The following is a 23,533-nucleotide window of genomic DNA, read 5'->3' on the forward strand; positions in this document are numbered from 1 at the left end:
TCCCCAATTATATAATTCTGAAACCTCTTTCCTTGAGTGTTTTCTAGGTCTGTCTTAAAAATATTTTCTAATTATTGAAGAAAAATATTTCTACACATAAAATTAAAAGTAGGCTACCATACCACAATGCCTTATGAACAGAAATTTGGAAAAATTTAGACAAATCAACCAAGTGATCATTTTCCACTGTCTATTTAATTTCAAGATGCTGACACAAATTGTCATAATCCGATGATGGCTCAGCATCCTTTAATATGTGAACTAATGGTGATCTTGCCTTATTTGTAGTTAACAAAGACTATGTTACAAATGCACCATTAACACAATTAGAACTGTTAAGCATATTTTACTTATAGACTAATGACACTTTAATACCCTGTCCTTGGTGGTTAGATTTTGAGGCTGACTGGTAGAGGAGCTTGGATAGTTTTGCACAGTAGTGTCTATGCTGCATTGATTGCTCACTTATCATAATCAATGAAAAAAATGCATGAGAGAGAAGTTGGGGACAACATTATGAGGAAGTTTCCCATCCACTGAGGTGTTAAGGTTAACCAAATTGGTAAAGCATATTCCTCAAATTAAAAACAAAGTAACTACTGCAAGTACAAATTTCTGCCATCTTTTTTACCTTTTCTGTTTTAAATATACAGTGGTTGGAAAAAATACAATATTGCAATAGCTTTGCTTTTATGAATGCTTGTTATTAGAGCAATGTTTAATTCCCCACTGAAGGAGGAATAGTTTTACAGGAATAGATTATGACAGTAAGGAGTGACTATAGTGAAGTAAATTTGTGGAGATCAGAATCCACAGTATGACAGTTGACTTCAGTGGGCCATTGTGCACTCACAATATAGCATGTATAACGAAAACCAATGTGGTGAGTTGGCCCTGAATAGCAGCCAAGCACCCACACAGCTTCTCATTCACTCACCCCCCCCCCTTTGTTTCAGGGGGGAGGGGGGGGTGAGATAGAAAGAACAGGTGCAAGAAAACTCATGGGTTGAAATAAAGACTGGGAAATCACTCAGCAGTTACTGCTGCAGGCAAAACAGACTCGACTTGGGGAATTTAACTTAATTTATTGCCAATGAACATAACCTAAACATTTAATTACTGATTTGGGTATCAGGAAACAAAGACAAACACTTAAACACTTAGGGAAAGCACCTTTCCTCCCCTTTCCCAGGCTCAACTTCATTCCAGACACCTCTTCTCCCCATGTTATCACAGTGGGTTGCACTCAGTCCTTTCAGTGAGACAAAAAGCAGCGCAGGAGATCGGGGTCAGTGTGTGGAAGTTTCTCTCTGCCACTCCTTATTTCTCACTATGTTCTTCCTGCTGTTCCTTCCTTCTTATTCATTTCCTGTGCTCTCGTGTGGGTCCTCCAAGGGCTGCAGTCCCATCAGGAGTGTGCCTGCTCTGCCATGGAGCATTTCTTACTTCTCTGACCTTGTTGTTCCCTCCATTGTTCCCTCCTCCTCAGCATTTTCTACCCTTTCTTAAATATGTTATCACAGAGGCGCTACAAACTTCGCTGATAGGCTCAGCTTTAGTCTGTAGTGGGGCCGTTGTGGAGCTGACTGGAACTGGCTGTGTCCAGCACAGGGCAGCCCCTGACCTCCTCCCACAGTGGCCACCCCTGCAGGCTGCCCTCCAAAAAGCCTTGCCATTTACACCCAAAAATGTATGAAACCTATAAAAGTTGTGAAATTATTTTGAAATTAAATAACAAAGTACTTGGAGATTGAAAAAGGAGTGGAATCTACAGTTCTTTAAACTCATGAGAGTTTCAATGATCGGTAAGTTAACTATTGAATCTAAAATTTGAGGTATACTAAGAATTTGAGTAGCTGAATCAAAATTATGTCAAAAAAAGCCTTAGCATCAACTTCACAGCATTTATGACTTCTACAACTCTTGGTTTATTACATGGTCTTATTGCTCAGTTCTGTCTGCTATTTATTATCATAATTCAAAAAACTGAGAAAATACTCAAATCAATGTTGTGTGTGATACAATTGTGTGCGATACAATTGTGTGCTTGTGTGAATGTTTAAGTCACTGTATAAAGTCTTGTTTGATAAAATAAATGAGATCATGGTATGCTTCTGTATGTACATCAATCTGCATAAGAGAGGATGAATGTTTATTTTATAAATACATTCACCAGGTATTTCTGTAACCCACTCTTTCTTAATCTTTTGAGGTCACAGGAAAAGCTAACTGTTGAATTAATTTTGTCACAGTTGAGATGAACTTGTCTGATATCTAGCAAAACTGATGGTGTTCCTCTGTGTCATGTATCTTTTGTTTAGTAAAATAATCTGCATCGTAACAGATGCATACTTTTGGAATTGCTTATATATTTAATATTTCATGAGTGTATTGTACATTCATATTAAAGCACATGACAAATAGTTATAAAATACAGTAAAGCGTATTTCATAGTAGTTGAAGATAAACATTTAATAAATGCTCTGTGAAATCCTGACCCATGTAGAGTTTGGCCACTGACTCAAGAGGAATCAAAATTCCATCATCAATGAAGACTGTCATAAAGCCAGTGACTGAATTCTACCTTCTGAGTCAGGTCGAGGGGTTTGATAATATCAAAACCCTGTTGTTAGATTACAGGTCAAGTAATAGAGTTGCACTGTCGTATCTAAAAACTGTAATTGTCAAGTACAAAAAGTACAGAAGGCTCATTTATTAATTCATATTAGCAATCCAGAATTTTTAATTAGGTATGTTGTTCTTGATCTAAGAAAATTATTATTGCTGTAGGTGTGTGTGGCCTAGTACACCAGACAAGTCATGTTTAATGCTAAGTAGGTTGCATTACTTGACCTAATATTTTTTCTGTCTTTGATTCTGTAAAAAAAAAAAGATTTAAAATTGTTTGATGGAGAAGGGAAGTATTTGGGCATGATTTAATGATTTCTGAAGTACTGCTGCCTCAACCAACTTAGTTGCTAGTTTTTCTGAAACACACAGGTTGACTCATAAAATTATTAGATACAGAAAGATTTGATTACTTCTCTTTAAGTTTCAGTTTCTAATTGCAGTAGCAAAAGATAATGTCATGATTTTTTTAGACAACATTTTTTTGAGTGATGAGGATTATTTCACTATTCGATTTGTCATAAAATTTCAGCATGTGCTTTGCTTGTCGTTGAATACAACTAAATATATCATAGAATCATCCAATCATAGAATATCTCAAGTTGGAAGGGACCCATAAGGATCATCGAGTCCAACTCCCTGCTCCTCACAGGACTACCTAACACTAAACCATATGACTAAGAGCATCATCCAGACGCTCAAACTCTGACAGACTTGGTGCCACTTCCCTGAAGAGCCTGTTCCAGTGACCGGCCACCCTCTCAGTGAAGAACCTTTTCCTAATGTCCAATCTGAACATCCCCTGATGCAGCTTCATTCCCTTTCCTCGTGTCCTATCGCTGGTCACCAGAGAGAGGAGATCAGCACCTCCCCCTCTGCTGCCCCCCTTGAGGAAGTTGTAGACTGTGATGAGGTCACTCCTCAGCCTTCTCTTCTCCAAGCTGAACAAGCCAAGTGACCTCAGCTGCTCCTCATAAGTCTTGCCCTCGAGACCTTTCACCATCTTGGTTGCTCTCTTCTGGACACACTCGATAGTTTGATGTCCTTCTTATATTGAGGCACTCAAAACTGCACACAGTACTTGAGGTGGGGCTGCACCAGTGCAGTGTAGAGTGGGACAATCACCTCCCTCGACCAGCTAGCTATGCTGTGCTTGATGCACCCCAGGACACGGTTGGCCCTTTTGGCTGCCAGGGTACACTGTTGACTCATATTCAACTTGCCATCAACCCAAACCCCCAGATCTCTTTCCCTGGGGCTATTCTCCAGCCTCTCATCCCTCAATTTGTACGTATACCCAGGATTACCCTGTCCCAGGTGGAGAATCCGGCACTTGCTCTTGCTAAATTTCACACAGTTGGTTATTGCCCAGCTCTCTAGTCTATCCAGATCTCTCTGTAAGGCCTCTCTACCCTCAAGGGAGGCCACAGTTCCTCCTAGTTCAGTATCGTTAGCAAACTTATATGCAGCTGTGTTGTCCCACAAACAGGGTTCATTTACCCAGTGTGCAAGCCAATAACACAGAGTCAAGGTATTTTCAAATTAATTTCATTGGTGCGCATGAATGGATGCCTGTCTCAAGACAGCACACCTTTGTCTCAGAAATTCTCACATTTATACACTAAACTAATAACATATTTATTGTTATTTTCCTTAATGATTGGTTCTTTCTTCTTCGCCCCTCGTAAATTAGTGCACAGACTCTGTCTTCTTCCTTCATTGTCTTCTTTTGAGTAGGTGGTATCATTTGAGTAGGTGGTCAATGAGTCGGTGGCCGCGATCTCCCCCTGTAGGAATTACCTTTTGCCTACTTCTTCCCTAATCTTGGCAGTTCCAAGCAGTTCTTCAAGGTTTATTGACCAGACCACAATCCATTACCTTTTCTGACATAAACATAAAGCCCCATAGTCTAGTAGTTAGTTCCTAAACCCTAAATCATATCTAGTTATTGTTTTGCTAATTTAAATATTAACTGTAGGGGGCTGTACGCAGGACTTCAGCAGCTCCCTGGTTATTTCAATCATATTATACATATTAATTGACTTCATACATCTGCAATATACTGGGGAGAAAAAGACTAAGAGGGTCCTTCTTAGATTCTATCTATAGTGCTATCCTGAATAACAGTGCATATTAAGTTTTGTCTAACATCAACTCTGTCTAATCAAGGAAACCAAGTCTTGTCTGTGTGTGCATATCAGTCTGTTCTTGACTATTTGTGTAAAAGAACAGTAAAACCAAAGCTCCTTTAGATTAGTTATATTTTCTGTTCTGTGTTGTGGTGGATTGACTCCAGCTAGCAGCTAAGCACCACTCAGCTGCTTGCTCACTCCCCCTGCCCAGCAGGACAAGAGAGAGAAAAGGAGGAGCAAAAGTGTGAAAACTTGTGGTTTGATATAAAGATAGTTTAATAAGTGAAGGAAAAAAGAAGAAAAAAACCCAACAAAACAAGTGATGCAAAGGCAATCACTCAGCACCTCCCACAAATAGGCCGATGGCCAGCTAGTCTGAGCAATGGCTACCCTCCTCCCTTCCATTTTTATTGCTGAGCATGACGTTATATGGCATGGAATATCCCTTTGGTCAGTTTGGGTCAGCTATCCAGGCTGTCTCCCCTCCCAAGTTCTTGGCCACCCCCAACCTACTTGCTATGTGGGGTAGAGTGGAAAAAAGAGAAAGCCTTGATACTGCTGTGCAAACAGTGTTCAGCAATAGCCAAAACTTTGGTATGTTACCAACACTGTTTTAGCAACAAATCTAAAACACAGCACCATACAGGCTGCTATGGAGAAAGTTAACTTCATTCCACTCAGACCCAATACATATATGTATATATTTTTGTATATATTGTATATATATTTTTATCAAGCTAGTGAGAGAAGACTCTTTCATGGCTGACAGCAGGAACATGAAGTGACTCTCAAGGTGGATGCTGTAACTGCAGTACTAACAATGTTCATCTTAATAAAGATTAAATAAATGGAAAATCAGAGGCCTATTTGGGCTTTAAAAAGATTATGTACGTTCATACTAAGTGTAAATATTTACAGCACCTCCATATTATCTAAAATGGATTCTATTTTTATTTTATGCTGAGATTGGCAATTAGAAATTTTTTTTCTGAGTGAACGTGTTTCCGTACTCAGGTATATTTACATAATATATTTCAGGTCTGAAAAGACAAATGTATGTCATGAAAGTGTGTATGCTGGCTCAGAGAAATAGGTTCTGTCCTTGAAGTTTAATGTAAATATTTTAGAATTAGAATTAGAAATACTTTGTTTATGTTTCATGTAACTCAAGGAAAAAAAACAACCACCACCACTGCTGCTAGCTTATTAATACTGCAGACACTTCAGTAAGAATAGTTTATTTGAAGCAGAAAAGCCTCCATGTTTCTTTTCTAGTTATATATTACTTTTGTTGGAGGAAAGCTTCTATGTGCTTTGCAATCTTGTGAAATGAGAAATCATTTATATGGATGCTCTGAGTCAAAACTTAGTCTTCGCTGTAAAATCTTTTGGGTTTTTTTCTTCACAGTGTCCTAAGGAGATCTCTTCGTCTCTCTAGTTAAGGTCTTGTTTCTCTGGGTTTTGAACTGAGTTCTGTTGAGAGAAGCAGGTTCCAATGTGCATATTATTCCTGCCTCCTTTCCATTTCTTTACAAGCTGAAAACTTACTGAGTTAAAAGGCAAAACAAAATGTAAATCTTGTGATTCCTCAGAGAAGGCTGTTGGGTTTTAGAGCTATCCCTACCAATAAGCTTCTGATTGCCAGAAGTGGCCATTTTCCTATTCCACAGGCTTGACCATTCGTTTCCATCTCAGGACTCTGGGTTTGGAAGGCCGGTACCTAAAAAGTTCTTTCTTGTAAATTGATTTCTTTACACAATGGTTAAGATATTTTTACAGTACAGAAATTCTTATGCCTCCCACCGTTATTATAATGGAAGTTGTTCCACATGGTGTTGATGTAAAGAGGGATCTATTAATTCTTACAAGCAGCTATAGCAAAATCTTTATTATTTTCCAGGTTAGGTTTTATTAGTATATTTTCCACAGCTCATTAAAAGATCACTTTTGATATGAGTAATGGTCTTTTGTTTATTTTTATGGCTCCTAAAAGACTGCAAAGTAATTTACAGAATAAGAAAAAGACACATTCACTGCCCCAGAGACTGTACAGTCTCATAGAATCATAGAATTGTTTAGGTTGGAAAAGACCTTTAAGATCATCGAGTCCAACAGTCAACCCAACACCACCATGCCCACTAAACCATGTCCTGAAGTGTCAGGTCTACGCATTTTTTTTAATACCTCCAGGGACTGTGACACCACCAGTTCCCTGGGAAGCCTGTTCCAATGCCTGACAATCCTTTCAGTAAAGAAATTTTTCCTAATATACAATCTAAACCTCCCCTGGCACAACTTGAGGCCATTTCCTCTCGTCCTATCACTAGTTACTTGGGAGAAGAGACCAGTACCTACCTCACCACAACCTCCTTTCAGGTAGTTGTAGAGAGCAATAAGGTCTCCCCTCAGCCTCCTTTTCTTCAGACTAAACAGCCCCAGTTCCCTCAGATGCTCCTCATAAGACTTGTGCTCCAGGACCCTCACCAACTTGGTTGCCCTCCTCTGAACACGCTCCAGCACCTCAATGTCTTTCCTGTAGTGGGGGGCCCAAAACTGAACACAGTACTCAAGGTTTGGCCTCACCAGTGCCGAGTACAGGGGGACGATCACCTCCCTGCTCCTGCTGGCCCCACTATTTCTGGTACAGGCCAGGATGCTGTTGGCCTTCTTGGCTACCTGGGCACACTGCTGGCTCATATTCAGCTGTCTGTCAACCAGAACGCCCAGGTCTTTCTCTGCCGGGCAGCTTTCCAGCCACTCTTCCCCAAGCCTGTAGCACTGCATGGGGTTGTTGTGACCCCAGTGCTGGACCCGACACTTGGCCTTGTTGAACCTCATACAATTATCCTCGGCCCATCGATCCAGCCTGTCCAGATCCCTCTGTAGAGCCTTCCTACCCTCGAGCAGATCAACCCTCCCAACTTGGCGTCATCTGCAAACTTGCTGAGGGTGCATGCTCGATCCCCTCGTCCAGATCATTGATAAAGATATTGAATAGAACTGGCCCCAGTACTGAGCCCTGGGGAACACCACTTGTGACCTGCCACCAACTGGATTTAACTCCATTCACCACAACTCTCTGGGCTCGTTCATCCAGCCAGTTTTTCACCCAGCAAAGAGTACACTTGTCTAACCCATGAGCTGCCAGATTCTCAAGGAGTATGCTGTGAGAGACAGTGTCAAAGGCCTTACTAAAGTCCATGTAGGCAACATCCACAGCCTTTCCCTCATCCACTAGGCGGGTCACCTGGTCATAGAAGGAGATCAGGTTGGTCAAGCAGGACCTGCCTTTCATGAACCCATGCTGACTGGACCTGATCCCCTGTTGTCCTGCACATGCCACATGATGACACTCAAGATGAAGCACTCCATAGTCTTCCCTGATACTGAGGTCAGACTGACAGCCCTGTAGTTCCCTGGATCCTCCCTCCAACCCTTCTTGTAAATGGGCATCACATTGGCAAGCCTCCAGTCATCTAGGACCTCCCCTGTTGACCAGGACTGCTGATAAATGATGGAGAGTGGCTTGGCAAGCTCCTCCGCCAGCTCCCTCAGTACTCTCGGATGGATCTCATCTGTTCCCATAGACTTGTGAGTGTCCAGGTGGCATAGCAGGTCATTAACTGCTTCCTCCTGGATTATGGGGGGTATATTCTGCTCTCTGTCCCTGTCTTCCAGCTCAGGGGGCTGAGTAAACAAGTATCACGCTTCCACCTGATTTGTTAGTATGTTTTAACAGTAAGCAGTATGGCAGGGTGCTTAGCTTTGCTTGAAAGTTGTAGGATATATTAAAGACTATGCTATAATCAGTTCTGTACAGATTTTTCCTTTTGAAGATCTTAGTGATATGAATCAAATTTCTCTAGAGGCTATTGGGCATAGTATTTGGGCATTTGAGATGGCTGTTCAATTTCTTTATGTTAGTTTTTCATAAGAACAAGTTTGGTCTCTGGATTTATTCTGATGGTTTAAGGGGAAAAAAAAACCACTTTTCCCCCCTCTTCTCTGTGTCCAGCATCCTTCAGTAGAACTAAGAGGCAGTTCCTTGCCCTAAGTGCCCAAAAGACCATAATTTGTCATCAGTAGTACAGAGAATTTGAGGGTCTATGAATATTTTTACATCTTTTTGTGAAGACTGAAGATTACCATGAAAGGTCTATGGGAAAATATTCTCAGAATGCATCAGTGAATGTTTGTTAGACGTGGCCATAAACTTGAAGACTTTTGTTCCACAGCTCAATGAAACTGTATTCTGCAATGAGGACTGCTTTATTCTAATTTCATAAAACTATTTTTTTTAATACTGAAATTCACACAAAATTGTCTTTTAGGTGAAGATTTTTGTTGACCTAACTAAACACATGGAAGCTTGTTCTATTTCAGGATAATTTTTGAAAAATGGGTTTTCTTGTTGTGTTCTCCAGGTGGTCTGAATCTATGGTTAAGAGCAGTCATAATGCTTTCCAGGCAATCAGGCACAGAACCTCATTTTCTGCCACTCATGCGTATCAGGGAAGGAGGAATTCGTAGCCAACTTAAGCTGTTCATTTTCCCCAGCTCTTGCTATTGTGATATTCTGCAGGGAGCCTAGATAGACAGCTTGTAGTTCTGGGTCCTCCCAGCTTTCTTGCTGAAAATTGGATTCTAGATCTGGTTTCGGGTTGTCTAGCTCCATGGAACAGGGCATGAAAAATGCATGTTTAACCCTTTTGCTTATAAAACAACAACAAAAACTGAAGAGCAAGAGGCAAGTACAGGCAGAGAGAGACAGAGAGTCAGAGAGAATGTACAAAATGCTCAATTCAGTTTCATTCATGAGGAGAATGCCAAATTCTGTCACCATGAAATCGTGAAATATATAGGTCCATGACTGTCACGGATGGAGTGACGCACTTCAGTCATAAGAGAGAAGTAGCAATATGATTATTGATATAAAACAGCGATTTAACAAAGTTTGATAGTAAATGCAACAGTGGTTTAATGAGATTCGATGGCAAGGTTCACTTGATATTTACTGCATAGAGGACAGGGTCAGACAAAACTGTCAGGGAGACCCTCCTGTTGAGTCATGAGGTTCAGAATGGACACCCTTGCGTTCTAAACTCCTTCTCAGAGGGGTGTCTAGGTGGTGGGTTGACCCTGGCTGGATGCCACGTGCCCACCAAAGCTGCTCTATCACTCCCCCTCCTCAACTGGACAGGGGAGAGAAAATATAATGAAAGGTTCATGGGTCAAGATAAGGACAGTTTAATAAAGCAAAAGCAAAGGTCATGCACTAAAGCAAAGGAAAACAAAAGATTTTATTCTCTACTTCTCATCAGCAGGTGATGTCTGGCCACTTCCTGGGAAGCAGGGCTTCAGTACACGTAATGTTTGCTCCTGAAGACAAACATAAATAACGAATGCCCCCACTTCCTCCTCCCTTTACTTATCTTTTATTGCTGAGCTGATGTCATATGCTATGGAATATCCCTTTGGTCAGTTTGGATCAGCTGTCCTGGCTATGTCCCCTCCCAAGATCTTGCCCAGCCCCAGCCTGCCAGTGAAGGGGGCAGGGGGAAATGTTGGAGAGACAGCCTTGATGCTGTGCCAGCACTGCTCAGCAGTAGCCAAAACACTGGTGTGTTATCAACACCTTTCTAGCTACTGATGCAGAGCACAGCACTATGAGGGCTGCTATGAGGAGAATTAACTCCATCTCAGCCAGACCCAATACAGGCTGGATTCAGACTTAGTCCCAGACTTTGTCAACAGTTTATGCCTAAAGGATTATATGTGCACAATCAATCCTTTATGTCACTTAGCTAAGATTTCAAAGTTTAGCATGCTATTAATCGCTTACTGAGAAGCTGTTGCGGCAAGGAATCTCTCAACCTCGAGGAGTAACCTTGAGAGGCATCCCTACTCAAGGGGAGATCCTGGCGTGCAGCCCGCTGCCATGCAGGGGAGCTCAGCGGGCCCTGGGCTGTCCTCTGCTTATGGAGTAAGATTATTGACTCATAGTCATATTTACATACTGACTACAGGTGTTAGTTTCTTTCAAATTTGGCTTGAGTTGGACAATGACCAGCACTGTGGTTAGGTGGGCTCATTGTTCAAATTAGCCCTTGGGTATTGTATTGTTATCTGTCTCCCCTGAATCCACTTTGAGCCAGATGCAGCCATCATGACCAGATACATCCATTACGATCCCCCACTGGTGGTTATCAATCCCCACTGGTGATTATCGCTTGAGCAGGATTATGGGAAACACAGGTCTGGTTGGGGCGGGGGGGGGAGCACACCACCACAATGACTGAGATGAAAAGAACAGTCTGCAACTCTCTGAGCTATTAGCCTTCCTGCAAACTCAAGAACCTCTGTCCATTGCTTTATTCGCTGTTTATGTTTTCAAGTTTCTCCATGTTCCTATGGGCTGTAATTAATATCTTTATCAATTAATATCTTTATCAGTGATCTGGATGAGGGGATCGAGTGCACCCTCAATAAGTTTGCAGCTGACACCAAGTTGGGTGGGAGTGTTGATCTGCTTGAGGGTAGGAAGGCTCTACAGAGGGATCTGGACAGGCTGGATTGATGGGCCGAGGCCAATTGTATGAGGTTCAACAAGGCCAAGTGACAGGTCCTGCATTTTGGTCACAACAACCCCATGCAATACGGGTCACAACAACCCCACACAATACTACAGGCTTGGGGAAGAGTGACTGGAAAGAGGCCTGGTGGATAAGGACCTGGGAGTATGTCACAACCCAGGCTGGACAGACCAGGGAGTCATGTTGAGTCCAGAATTCCCTCAGGCTAAATTAAGGTGAAACAACACCAAACAATCAGTTAAACATTTTATTCATGGCAGAAGCAAACTGAATTTGGAAGGCATTAACAGTAGGTGGCAGGTTTCTCTCAACAGGAATTGCTATGAAACTACCTCAGTAAACCGTGTAACGCGTGGTAAGCATATACATCAATTTAGGGAAGACAATAAGGAGAGCCCTCCCTCCCGTTGAGTCATGAGGTTCAGAGTGGACCCCCTTGCTTTCTAGACTCCTTCTCAGAGAAGAGCCCAGGGGTGGTTGGATCCACTCCTAGTCCCTGACTTGGTCAATGGTTTTATGTCTAAAGGGATGAGGTGTAGGGATGTCATGGTTTAAACCCAGCCAGCAGCTAAGCACCACGCAACCACTCACTCACTCCCCCACCACCCAGTGGGATGGGGGAGAAAATCAGGAAAAGAAGTAAAACTCGTGGGTTGAGATAAGAATGGTTTAATAGAACAGAAAAGAAGAAACTAATAATGATAACAATAATAAAATGACAACAGTAATAATAAAAGGATTGGAATGTACAAATGACGCACAATGCAATTGCTCACCACCTGCCGATCGACACCCAGTTAGTCCCCGAGCAGCAATCCCCCCACCCCCACTCCCCCCAGTTTATATACTAGATGTGACGTCACATGGTATGGAATACCCTGTTGGCCACTTTGGGTCAGGTGCCCTGGCTGTGTACCCTCCCAACTTCTTGTGCCCCTCCAGCCTTCTTGCTGGCTGGGCATGAGAAGCTGAAAAATCCTTGACTTTAGCCTAAACACTACTTAGCAACAACTGAAAACATCAGTGTGTTATCAACATTCTTCTCATACCTAGCTCAAAAACATAGCACTATACCAGCTACTAGGAAGACAATTAACTCTATCCCAGCTGAAACCAGGACAAGGGATTATGAAAAAGGAAAGGGAAAGAGAGAGTGAGACAGAGAGAGGAAGAGGAAAAGAGAAAGATTTCACCGGTCCTGGGTTCAGCGTTGGTCCATTCAGCCTAAGTATCCAGTTCTAGTGGGCACATGCATGTGGGGCTTCAGTTCGTGTCCTTTTATCATCTCCTTGCCGCTCCTTCGGGTAGGCACTCGAACTTATTAGGCTAATTAGGTGTCACGCAGTTTGTGCTTCCAGAACCTTCTGGAAATGGGCTTGAGGGTCGTTTAGGGAGTAACTTCTCCTTCCCTGCAGACATGACCATTGTTTGATCTTTGGTCATACATCGTAAGCTGCCCTGCTCAGCATATCAGAACAGCGTATCAGAACATGAAGCTGTGCACCCTCTGGCACAGCCTCCCCGTCCTGTTAAGCAGAACTTGCCCCACCACAATGTTTGAGACATTAACTCTTTCAGTCTCTCACAGGGTATTGGTCCACAGACAGCTGAATATGAGCCAGCAGTGTGCCCAGGAGGCCAAGGAGGCCAATAGCATTCTGGCTTGTATCAGAAATAGTGGGGCCAACAGGTTGAGGTAGGTGATTGTCCCCCTGTACTTGGCACTGGTGAGGCCGCACCTCGAATACTGTGTTCAGTTTTCGTCCCCTCAGTGCAAGAAAGACATTAAGGTGCTGGAGCATGTCCAAAGAAGAGCAATGAAGCTGGTGAAGGGTTTAGAAAACAAGTCCTATGAGGAGTGGCTGAGGGAACTGGGGTTGTTTAGTCTGGAGAAAAGGAGGCTGAGGGGGAGACCTTATTGCTCTCTACAGCTACCTGAAAGGAGGTTGTAGCAAGGTGGGTGTTGGTCTCTTCTCCCAAGTAACAAGCAATAGGACCAGATGTAACAGCCTTAAATTGCGAAAGGGGAGGTTTATATTGGATGTTAGGAAAAATGTCTTCACCGAAAGGGTTGTCAAGCATTGGAACAGGCTGCCCAGGGAAGTGATTGAGTCACCATCCCTGGAGGTATTTAAAAGATGTGTAGATGTGGTGCTTAGGTATATAGTTTAGTGGTTGACTTGGCAGTGTTAGGTTTACGGTTGGACTCGATCTTAAAGGTCTTTTCCAATCTAAACTATTCTATGATTAAAAGCAGAGATTCCCAAGCACAATTCTGTGCTTAAGTGTAATTTCTTTTCATTGTGGAGTATATGTGATACCCTGCATATATTGCACTTGGCCTACTTTATCTGGTAATGATTAAGGACTGTTCTACAAAAAACAATGCTTCAGTTCCAAGTTATTTAATAATTTCTTATGGGACTTCTGTAGAACTTGTGGAAGGCCCTTTACATGTTTTCCAGTCATCAATATGTCTGTAGTTTCACCTTTTGAGTATGTTCTTGAGACGTACAATTGTACATACTATGTAGATACTGCCTTTGTCCACCTGGAGAACAGAGTATTTCTTAAAAACAGAAAAAAAAAAAATATTAAGTGGTCATAACATTCTTTTCATAATCAATACTGCCCTCTTAATGAAATTGCCACAAAATTCTTCCCCCTGAAATGGAGAGATATGGGTTTGATGGATGGACTGTTAGATGGATAAGTTACTGGCTGGATGGCCACATCCAAAGAGTTACAGTCAAGGGGTCAATGTCCAAGTGGAAACCAGTAACGTGTGGTATCCCTCAAGGGTCTGTACTAGGACCAATACTATTCAATATCTTCATCAATGACATAGATAGTGGGATTGAGTGCACCCTCAGCAAGTTTGCAGATGACACCAAGCTGAGTGGTGCAGTTGATTTGCTTGAGGGAAGGGATGCCATCCAGAGGGACCTTGACAAGCTCGAGGAGTGGGCCCATGGGAACCTCATGAAGTTCAACAGGGCCAAGTGCAAGGTCCTGCACCTAGGTCGGAGCAACCCCCGGTATCAGTACAGACTGAGGGATGAATGGATTGAGAGCAGCCCTGTGGAGAAGGACTTGGGGATATACCAGTGGATGAAAAATTGGACATGAGCTGGCAATGTGTGGAGGCAGCCCAGAAAGCCAATGGTATCCTGGGCTGCATCAAAAAAAGTGTGGCCAGCAGGTCGAGGGAGGTGATTCTGCCCCTCTACTCCTCTCTGGTGACACCCCACCTGGAGTACTGCGTCCAGTTCTGGAATCCTCAGTACAGGAAAGACAGGGACCTGTTAGAGCAGGTCCAGAGGAGGGCCACGAAAATGGTCAGAGGGCTGGAACACCTCTCCTCTGAAGAAAGGCTGAGAGAGTCGGGGTTTTTCAGCCTGGAGAAGAGAAGGTTCCAGGGACACCTTATTGCAGCCTTTCGATATATGAAAGGGGTTTATAAGAAAGATGGAGAGAGACTTTTTACCAGGGCCTGTAGTGACAGGACGAGGGGCAACGGTTTTAAACTGAAAGAGGGTATATTTAGATTGGACATAAGGAAGGCATTTTTTACGATTAGGGTGGTGAGATACTGGAACAGGTTGCCCAGAGAGGTGGTAGATGCCCTATCCCTGGAAACATTCAAGGTCAGGTTGGATGGGGCTTTGAGCAGCCTGGTCTAGTGAAAGATGTCCCTGCCCATGGCAGGGGATTTGGACTAGATGATCTTTAAAGGTCCTTTCCAACCCAAACCATTCTATGATTCATTCTATGATTCTATGGTTCTATGAAACACATCTCTTTCCCTATAATCAGTTTTAAAACAATATAATTTACTTTTTTGTAGAATTGGTGTTCATTTCTGATTATGAATGAAATGCCTTTCTTTCCTGCTATTTCAATCTGCAGAGATATGTTTTAATTCCTGTTGCTTAGGTATATTTGTAGTAAAATATTGTGGTGGGTTAACCTTGGTCAGCTGCCAGATGCCCACCCATCCTCTCTCTCACTCCCCCTCCTCAACAGGACAGGGGGAAAAAATAGGATGAAAAAGCTTGTGGGTCAAGATAGACAGGGATATCACTTACCAATTACTATGACAGGAAAAACAGGCTCGACTTGGGAAAGATTAATTTCATTTATTGCCAATTAAAATAGATGTGGATGGTGAGAAACACATAAAAAATTAAATACCACCCCCCTCCCCCGCCCTTTTCCTAGGCTCAAATGTAAAAATTCTGACTGGGCAGGGCCACTCCGATTGGCAGATCCTCTGGTGTTGACTAACCAGGTGGCTTTTGCTAAATGTGTATCCCAATGTTTGAAAGTTCCGCCCCCCCATTGCTTTCAATGTAGCTTTTAACAGTCCATTGTATCGCTCAATTTTCCCAGAGGCTGGTGCATGATAGGGGATATGATACACCCACTCAATGCCATGCTCTTTGGCCCAGGTGTCTACGAGGTTGTTTCGGAAATGAGTCCCGTTGTCTGACTCAATTCTTTCTGGGGTGCCATGTCGCCACAAGACCTGCTTCTCAAGGCCCAGGATAGTGTTCCGGGCAGTGGCATGGGGTACAGAATATGTTTCCAGCCATCCGGTGGTTGATTCCACCATTGTCAGCACATAGCACTTGCCTTGGCGAGTTTGTGGGAGTGTGATATAGTCAATCTGCCAGGCTTCCCCATATTTATATTTCAGCCATCACCCTCCATACCACAGGGGCTTTAACCGCTTGGCCTGCTTAATTGCAGCACATGTTTCACATTCATGGATAACCTGCACAATAGTGTCCATGGTCAGGTCCACCCCTCGATCTCGAGCCCATCTATATGTTGCATCTCTTCCCTGATGGCCTGAAGTATCATGGGCCCACCAAGCCATAAATAGCTCACCCTTATGTTGCCAGTCCAGGTCCACCTGACCCACTTCAATCTTGGCAGCCTGATCCACCTGTTCGTTGTTTCGATGTTCTTCAGCGGCCCAACCCTTGGGTACGTGAGCATCTACATGACGTACTTTTACAACCAGATTCTCTAGCCGGGACGCAATATCTAGCCACAGTGTGGCAGCCCAAATGGGTTTGCCTCTGCGCTGCCAGTTGCTCTGCTTCCATTGCTGTAACCACCCCCACAGGGCATTTGCCACCATCCATGAGTCAGTATAGAGATAGAGCATTGGTCACTTTTCTCTTTCAGCAATATCTAATGCTAGCTGGATGGCTTTCACCTCTGCAAACCGACTCGATTCACCTTCTCCTTCAGCAGTTTCTGCAACTTGTCATGTAGGACTCCATACAGCAGCTTTCCACCTTCGATGCTTTCCCACAATGCGACAGGATCCGTCAGTGAACAGGGCGTATTGCCTCTCATTTTCTGGCAGTTTATTATACAGTGGGGCTTCTTCAGCACATGCCACCTCCTCCTCTGGCGACATTCCAAAATCTTTGCCTTCTGGCCAGTCCGTGATCACTTCTAAAATTCCTGGGCGATTGGGGTTTCCTATGCGAGCCCGTTGTGTGATCAGTGCAATCCAGTTACTCCACGTGGCGTCAGTCGCATGATGTGTAGAGGAGACCCTCCCTTTGAACATCCAGCCCAGCACTGGCAGTCGGGGTGCTAAGAGGAGCTGTGTCTCAGTAGCAACCACTTCTGAGGCAGCTCCAACCCCTTCATATGCTGCCAATATCTCTTTTTCAGTTGGAGTATAGCGAGCCTCGGATCCTCGATATCCTCGACTCCAAAACCCCAGGGGTCGGCCTCGGGTCTCCCCAGGTGCTTTCTGCCAGAGGCTCCAGGTAGGGCCATTCTCCCCAGCTGCAGTATAGAGCACATTTTTAACATCTTGTCCTGCCCGGACTGGTCCAAGGGCTACTGCATGAACAATCTCCCGTTTAATTTGTTCAAAGGCTTTTTGTTGCTCAGGGCCCCATTTAAAATCATTCTTCTTCTGGATCACTTGATAGAGAGGGCTTACAATCAGACTGTAATTTGGAATATGCATTCTCCAAAACCCCATGACACCTAAGAAGGCCTGTGTTTCCTTTTTATTAGTCGGTGGAGGCATAGCTGCTATTTTGTTAATCACGTCCATTGGGATCTGACGATGTCCATCTTGCCATTTTATTCCTAAAAACTGGATCTCCTGTGCAGGTCCCTTGACCTTACTTTCTTTTATGGCAAAACCAGCTTTCAGAAGGATTTGGATTATTTTCTTCCCTTTCTCAAAGACTTCTTCTGCCGTGTTGCCCCATATGATGATGTCATCAATGTATTGCAGGTGTTCCGGAGCGTCACCTTTTTCCAGTGCAGTCTGGATTAGTCCATGTCAAATGGTGGGGCTGTGTTTCCACCCCTGGGGCAATCGATTCCAAGTGTACTGGACACCCCTTCAAGTAAAGGCAAATTGTGGACAACACTCTGCTGCCAGAGGGATTGAGAAAAATGCATTAGCAATGTCAATTGTGGCATACCACTTGGCTGCCTTTGACTCTAGTTCGTACTGAAGTTCTAGCATATCTGGAACGGCAGCACTCAGCGGTGGTGTAACTTCATTCAGGCCACGATAGTCAACTGTTAGTCTCCACTCCCCATTAGACTTTCGCACTGGCCATATGGGACTATTAAAGGGTGAGCGAGTTTTGCTGATCACTCCTTGGCTCTCCAGTTGGCGAATCAACTGAACTCAAAACATAGCATTGTACCAGCTACTAGGAAGACAGTTAACTCTATCCCAGCTGAAACCAGGACAAGTTGGAATCCACTTTGGCCCATTTTCTGTAATGACACAAGCATATCCTCCGCCCCACGTTATTATTTTAAAAGGTCCCTCCCATTGCTGACGCTCAATATTTTTAACCCAGACTTTCCACCCATTATCAATATTTTGAATCCCACTATTCATTGTTTGAAAACGCCGAACTACAGGGGGAACAACTGACTCTCCATGCAGAGTCAAAAAATTCATCACATATATTGCTTTCATGAGTCTATTTGAAGGACGTTCCCCTAATTCCCCCATTTTTTGTTTTTCCAAAAAATCTTTTAATACTTTATGAGTACGTTCGATTATAGCTTGACCTGTGGGAGAATGAGGAATGCCGGTAATATGAGTAACTCCCCATTGCTGAAAAAATTCCTGAGTCCGTTGTGCTATAAAACATGGTCCGTTATCTGTTTTTATCTGGGCCGGGACACCCATTACTGCAAATGCTTGTCATAAGTGTGTTTGTAGATGTCGACTTGTTTCGCCCGCAAGTGCTGTGGCCCATATCATCAAGGAATATGTATCAACAGAAACATGAACATAACACAATTTTCCAAAAGCTGGTACATGAGTCACATCAGTCTGCCACAATTGCAAGGATTGCAGACCCCTAGGATTTACAGCGCCATCTCCGTGCCCAGATAATTTCTGGCACTCAGCACAGGATTGAATGATGGCTTTGGCATCTGCTATAGAAATTTGAAACTGTTTGGCTAATACTTTCGCTGGTTGGTGGAAAAACTATGAGCTCCACGTGCCTGTAGAAGTTTATTGGGGGTGGCCCAGTCCATACAGGATTAGGTAGTAAATCAGCTCATTTATTTCCTTCTGTGATCCATCCAGGCAAACTGGTGTGACTTTGCACATGCATTATATAATAACACTTTTTCCGTTGGTTTAACAGAAATAGCAACATCTTAAATTTTTCAAACAATGTGATGTTATCAATTTCTTTCAAATAAGCCTGTCTCAAGCGTTTTACTACACCTACCACGTATAAAGAATCAGCAATAATAGTGACCTCAACATCCTGCCACTTTTTAAATACTTCTATTACAGCTTGAAGTTCCACCACTTGGGGGGAGCCTTCACATGTGACAATGTGATTTTTCCATACCTGACCTTCTTTCCAAACTACTACTGCCTTTCCTGTTTTTCCACTGCCATCCGTAAATACTGTAGGACCATCAGTAGGTACCTCTGCACACAATTCTTTTTCTTCTTGTTGTATATTCTGTAGCAAGGTAAACATTTTGTGTGCAGGAAGATGAATATCGTTCTTTCCTTCGAAATCTGCAAAAGCAATTTGTAAAGTTAGGCTATTCTGTAGACACCATTGTAAATATCCTTGAGTCAAAGGAACGACAATCGTGTGTGGTTCTTGTCCACAAATCTCAATAATCCGACGTCTCCCCTTTATAATTAATTCTGAAATCATTTCAATTCGAGAAAGTATGGTTTTTCGGGCCTGGTGAGCTAAAAAGATCCATTCTATTATTAACAAGTCTTTGTGACTCCCCTCCCATTGATATATGATCCCGAGGGGTTGTTTTTCTCGGTTTAAAATGCTAAGATTAATGTCAAGATTTTCTTTAATCCTAAAAGCCTGACTCTGGGATATTATATCTGCTATCTGTTGCAATGCTTGTTTACCTTGAGGGGTCAATTGCCGAGGTGCCGTTAAGGTAGTGTCGCCTCATAACATTTCAAATAAAGGGGTCAGAAGCTCATTATCTATTCCCAACAGTGTTTGAACCCATTTGATTGTCCCCAGTAATTTTTGCACATCATTCAATGTTTCAATCTTGTCTGTAATTTCCAGTTTTTGTGGAACTATAGTTTTTTCTAAAATCTTCCAGCCTAAATATTTCCATGGTTGCATTATTTGTACCTTTTCTGGTGCTATTTTTAAACCAAAATCAGACAATTGTGTAGTCAATTCTTTGAGCTTTTCGGATAACTCTCTTTTCCCTGCTATCAAGATATCATCCATATAGTGATAAATAATCAAGTCTGGATTTTGTTGTCTAAACCCTTTTAGAGCTTGGGATACATAGGATTGGCATATGGTTGGAGAATTTTTCATTCCTTGTGGCAGAACTACCCAATGATAACGTTCCATGGGTTCCTGTTTGTTTATGGTGGGGATAGAAAAGGCAAATTTTTCCGCATCTTTCGGATCTAAATATATCGTAAAGAAACAATCCTTTAAATCAATAATCAAAATGTTCCATCCTTGTGGAATCATAGTAGGCGTGGATAACCCTAATTGAAGGGCTCCCATATTTTCCATTACTTCATTTATTTTTCTTAAATCAAGCAACAGTCTCCATTTCCCAGATTTTTTTGGAATGACAAAAACTGGTGTATTCAAGGGCTCGTGGTATTCACCAAGTGCCCTTGTTCCAATTGCTCCTGTACTAACTGTTTCAAGATGGCGACCTTAGATTCAGTCAGCGGCCATTGATCTACCCAAACCGGTTCCTCTGTTTTCCATTTCAGTTTTAGGCATGGTCGCCCGTCAATGGCCGCGCCACAAAATTGTCTCCTGTACTAAGCACACATCCCATTTGACTTAATGCATCCCTGCCTATCAGGTTCATAGGGATATTGGTTACATAAGGTTTGATATAAGAAACTAAATTTTGACAAATCAATTGAATCATATATTTGCTTTGTCAAGTTTTTGATAATCCTCCCACACCGAACAGTTTCGAATCCATCTCAGAAAGCTCCCAAGTGACAGGCCAGTCCTCCCACAACAGAACTGTTACATCTGCTCCAGTGTCCACTAATGCTTGTAATTTTATTTTTTCTGGCCTGTTCTTTGCATTTTGTAACTCTACTGATATGCTAGGTTTTGTTTTATTGATCTCCATTGACCACATAATTTGAGCTTCTAATCCCGTAGATCCAAACCCTGCATTGCCATGCTGTTGATTAACCTTACATGGTACATTTGCTTTAAAAGGGACTAGCTGTGCAATTCTGCTTCCTTCCTGTATCGATACTGGTGGAGACAGCGTCCAAATCATAGCATAAATGCGACCTGTGTAGTCTGCATCAATCACCCCGGGAAGCACAAAAATTCCTTGTAATGTTATACTAGACCGTCCCAACAAGAGGGCACTAAGCCCATTACCTAATGGTCCTTGTGCGTTTACTGGCACACGGTGTACCTGAGAGTTCCATAGTAGAATGGTTTCTATTGTTGAGACATCCACTCTGGCACTTCCAGCTGTACGGGCTGGCAATTCTGCCAGACATCCTTCTTGGCACCGTTCTGGGATCCTTTTGGAGCTGTTGGGGTCATCGCAACGCTCCTCGCACTCTTCTTGTAGTTTCCCGGTGATGGGGTACCTCGAGGTGGCAGAGCTACACCTTCATTTGTGAAACGAGATCTACATTGGTTAGCATAATGTCTCCCTTTATGACAACGAGGGCATATTTTAGGCCCAACTTCCACTTTGTTTAGCCCCTCTTTACACTGAAATTGCAAATGTCCCGGTTGTCCACATTTATAGCATTTCTTAACATTTTTTGTATCCATTCGCATGGCTACAGCAAAAGCATTGGCCATTAATGTAGTTTTATGCTCCAAAGACCCAACTTTGTTACAGGCCTCTATCATAACTACTAGCATCACTCTTCCTGGCATCAATTGTAGTATTTTTTTACAGTCTGCATTTGCATTTTCCATGGCCAATTTCATTATCAATGCTTCTTTGGCATCAGCATTATCTATTTGCTTTTCAATAGCATCTCGCAGACGATCAATAAAGGACATATAAGGTTCCGTATTACCCTGCCTTATACTTGTAAATGATTGTTCTGGCTTTCCAGCTTCAGGCAAGGTTACCATTGCCTTCAGAGCTAAGGAAGCTGATTCTTGTAATGCTTCCACCGGTAGCCTTGCTTGCCTATTAACATCTGCAAAGTCACCAGTCCCCATCATTTGTGCAGCAGTGATCATATACCACGGATCTCCTTCTGGGCAGTCGAAATTTCTTAGTGCCGCTAAATCACATAATTCTGCCCATTTCACCTTCCATAATAGATGCTGAGTCGGGGTTAAAATCATTGTAGCCAATTGTGTACAGTCAAAGCCCGTTAAAATTTGACCAGAAAATATATTCTCCAATAACGCCTGACTAAACGGAGCAGACAGTCCATTAGCCATTACTGTTTTCCGTACTTCTTTTATTAAATCCCAATTGAAAGGTTGCCACACGTTTGGGGCATTCTGCCTGACTGTAACTGGAAAAGCCACAGGATTTAGACCTTCGGTTAACATTTTATCATTTATGTCCTTCCATCGCTTTTTTACAGCTTCTCCTGGGGATGTATCTGCCTCATAGGGAGGTGCAGAGGGGATAGGTCCCTGCTCGAGAGGCAGGTTACTTAAAGGTTGATCGTTGCCTCCATTAATGACATCTCCCTCGGTGTTTAATTCCTCATCACTGTCCGAATTATTTACCACCTCGCCACATACACTTTTCTTTTTTTCCGGGGTATCTTCAATTGAAATTTTTGCAGCGGCAGCCACCTCCTTTTCTGCCTTAAGGGCTTTCAACGTTTCCAGCACCAATCTCCACGTAGCAGAGATTTTCTGAGCCTTCACGTCCCCACACGATACAAAGTCCCAAATTACTTTTCCCATTTCTTCCCAATTTTTAACTTCAAAGACTTCTACATTCAAAGTGGGGGCACCATGGTCCTTAAGCCACTTCAGCATCATACGTAAAGTATTTGAATCATACTTAATCCCTCTCACAGAGAGGATATGCGAAAGCATTCGTACAATTGCCCCTTCTTCCACAGACATCTGGGCACCCATTTTAATCCTTCTAGCCGCTCACCTTACTTCCAAACAAGCAGGGTGATTGATCTCCCGGGAGAAGGTTGTCCGCTCAGTCCAGCTGGCTAGACGATCGTTCAGCTAGAGTCTCCTCCGGATGCACTTCCAGCAATTCCAGCGTTTTCTCGGCCCGCAGTCACATCGGGGTCACCATTTGAGGAGACTGAAGTAGACGGATGCCTGTAATCTTGAAAGCAGACGACCCTTTATTGCTAAAACACACACATACTTATAGTCACATATTCTGCAAAGTCACTGTACACACGCACAAGCATAAAATATGATTGCTTATATCAACACTGTACACGCGCATAAACATAAGATATAATTGGTTATACTAACTCTGTACATGCACATAAACATGGGACATAATTGGTTATATCAACGTAAACATGCGAAACTTGTCTCAGTCTAATAGGTCAAGATAAACTGCCGAATTGAGGTTCTTTGTGCCAAGTTCCCTTTATTGTGGAATGCGCACCTGTGTTCTTCTAATTGGCATCTTTCTTTTTTTGTCTTCTTGTTTATTCTGTTCAAGGCCTTCTAAAGGCATCTGGAA

General features: G+C 42.9%; 1 protein-coding gene across 5 annotated transcripts in view; it reads left to right on the forward strand.

Annotated features, from left to right (window-relative positions):
* Positions 1-23,533, forward strand: part of LOC138681756 (single-stranded DNA-binding protein 2-like) — a 211,080-nt gene that overhangs the window by 66,258 nt on the left and 121,289 nt on the right. The window lies entirely within an intron of this gene.

The sequence above is a fragment of the Haliaeetus albicilla genome, chromosome W (assembly GCF_947461875.1).
Source record: "Haliaeetus albicilla chromosome W, bHalAlb1.1, whole genome shotgun sequence".
Classification (NCBI taxonomy): Eukaryota; Metazoa; Chordata; class Aves; order Accipitriformes; family Accipitridae; genus Haliaeetus; species Haliaeetus albicilla.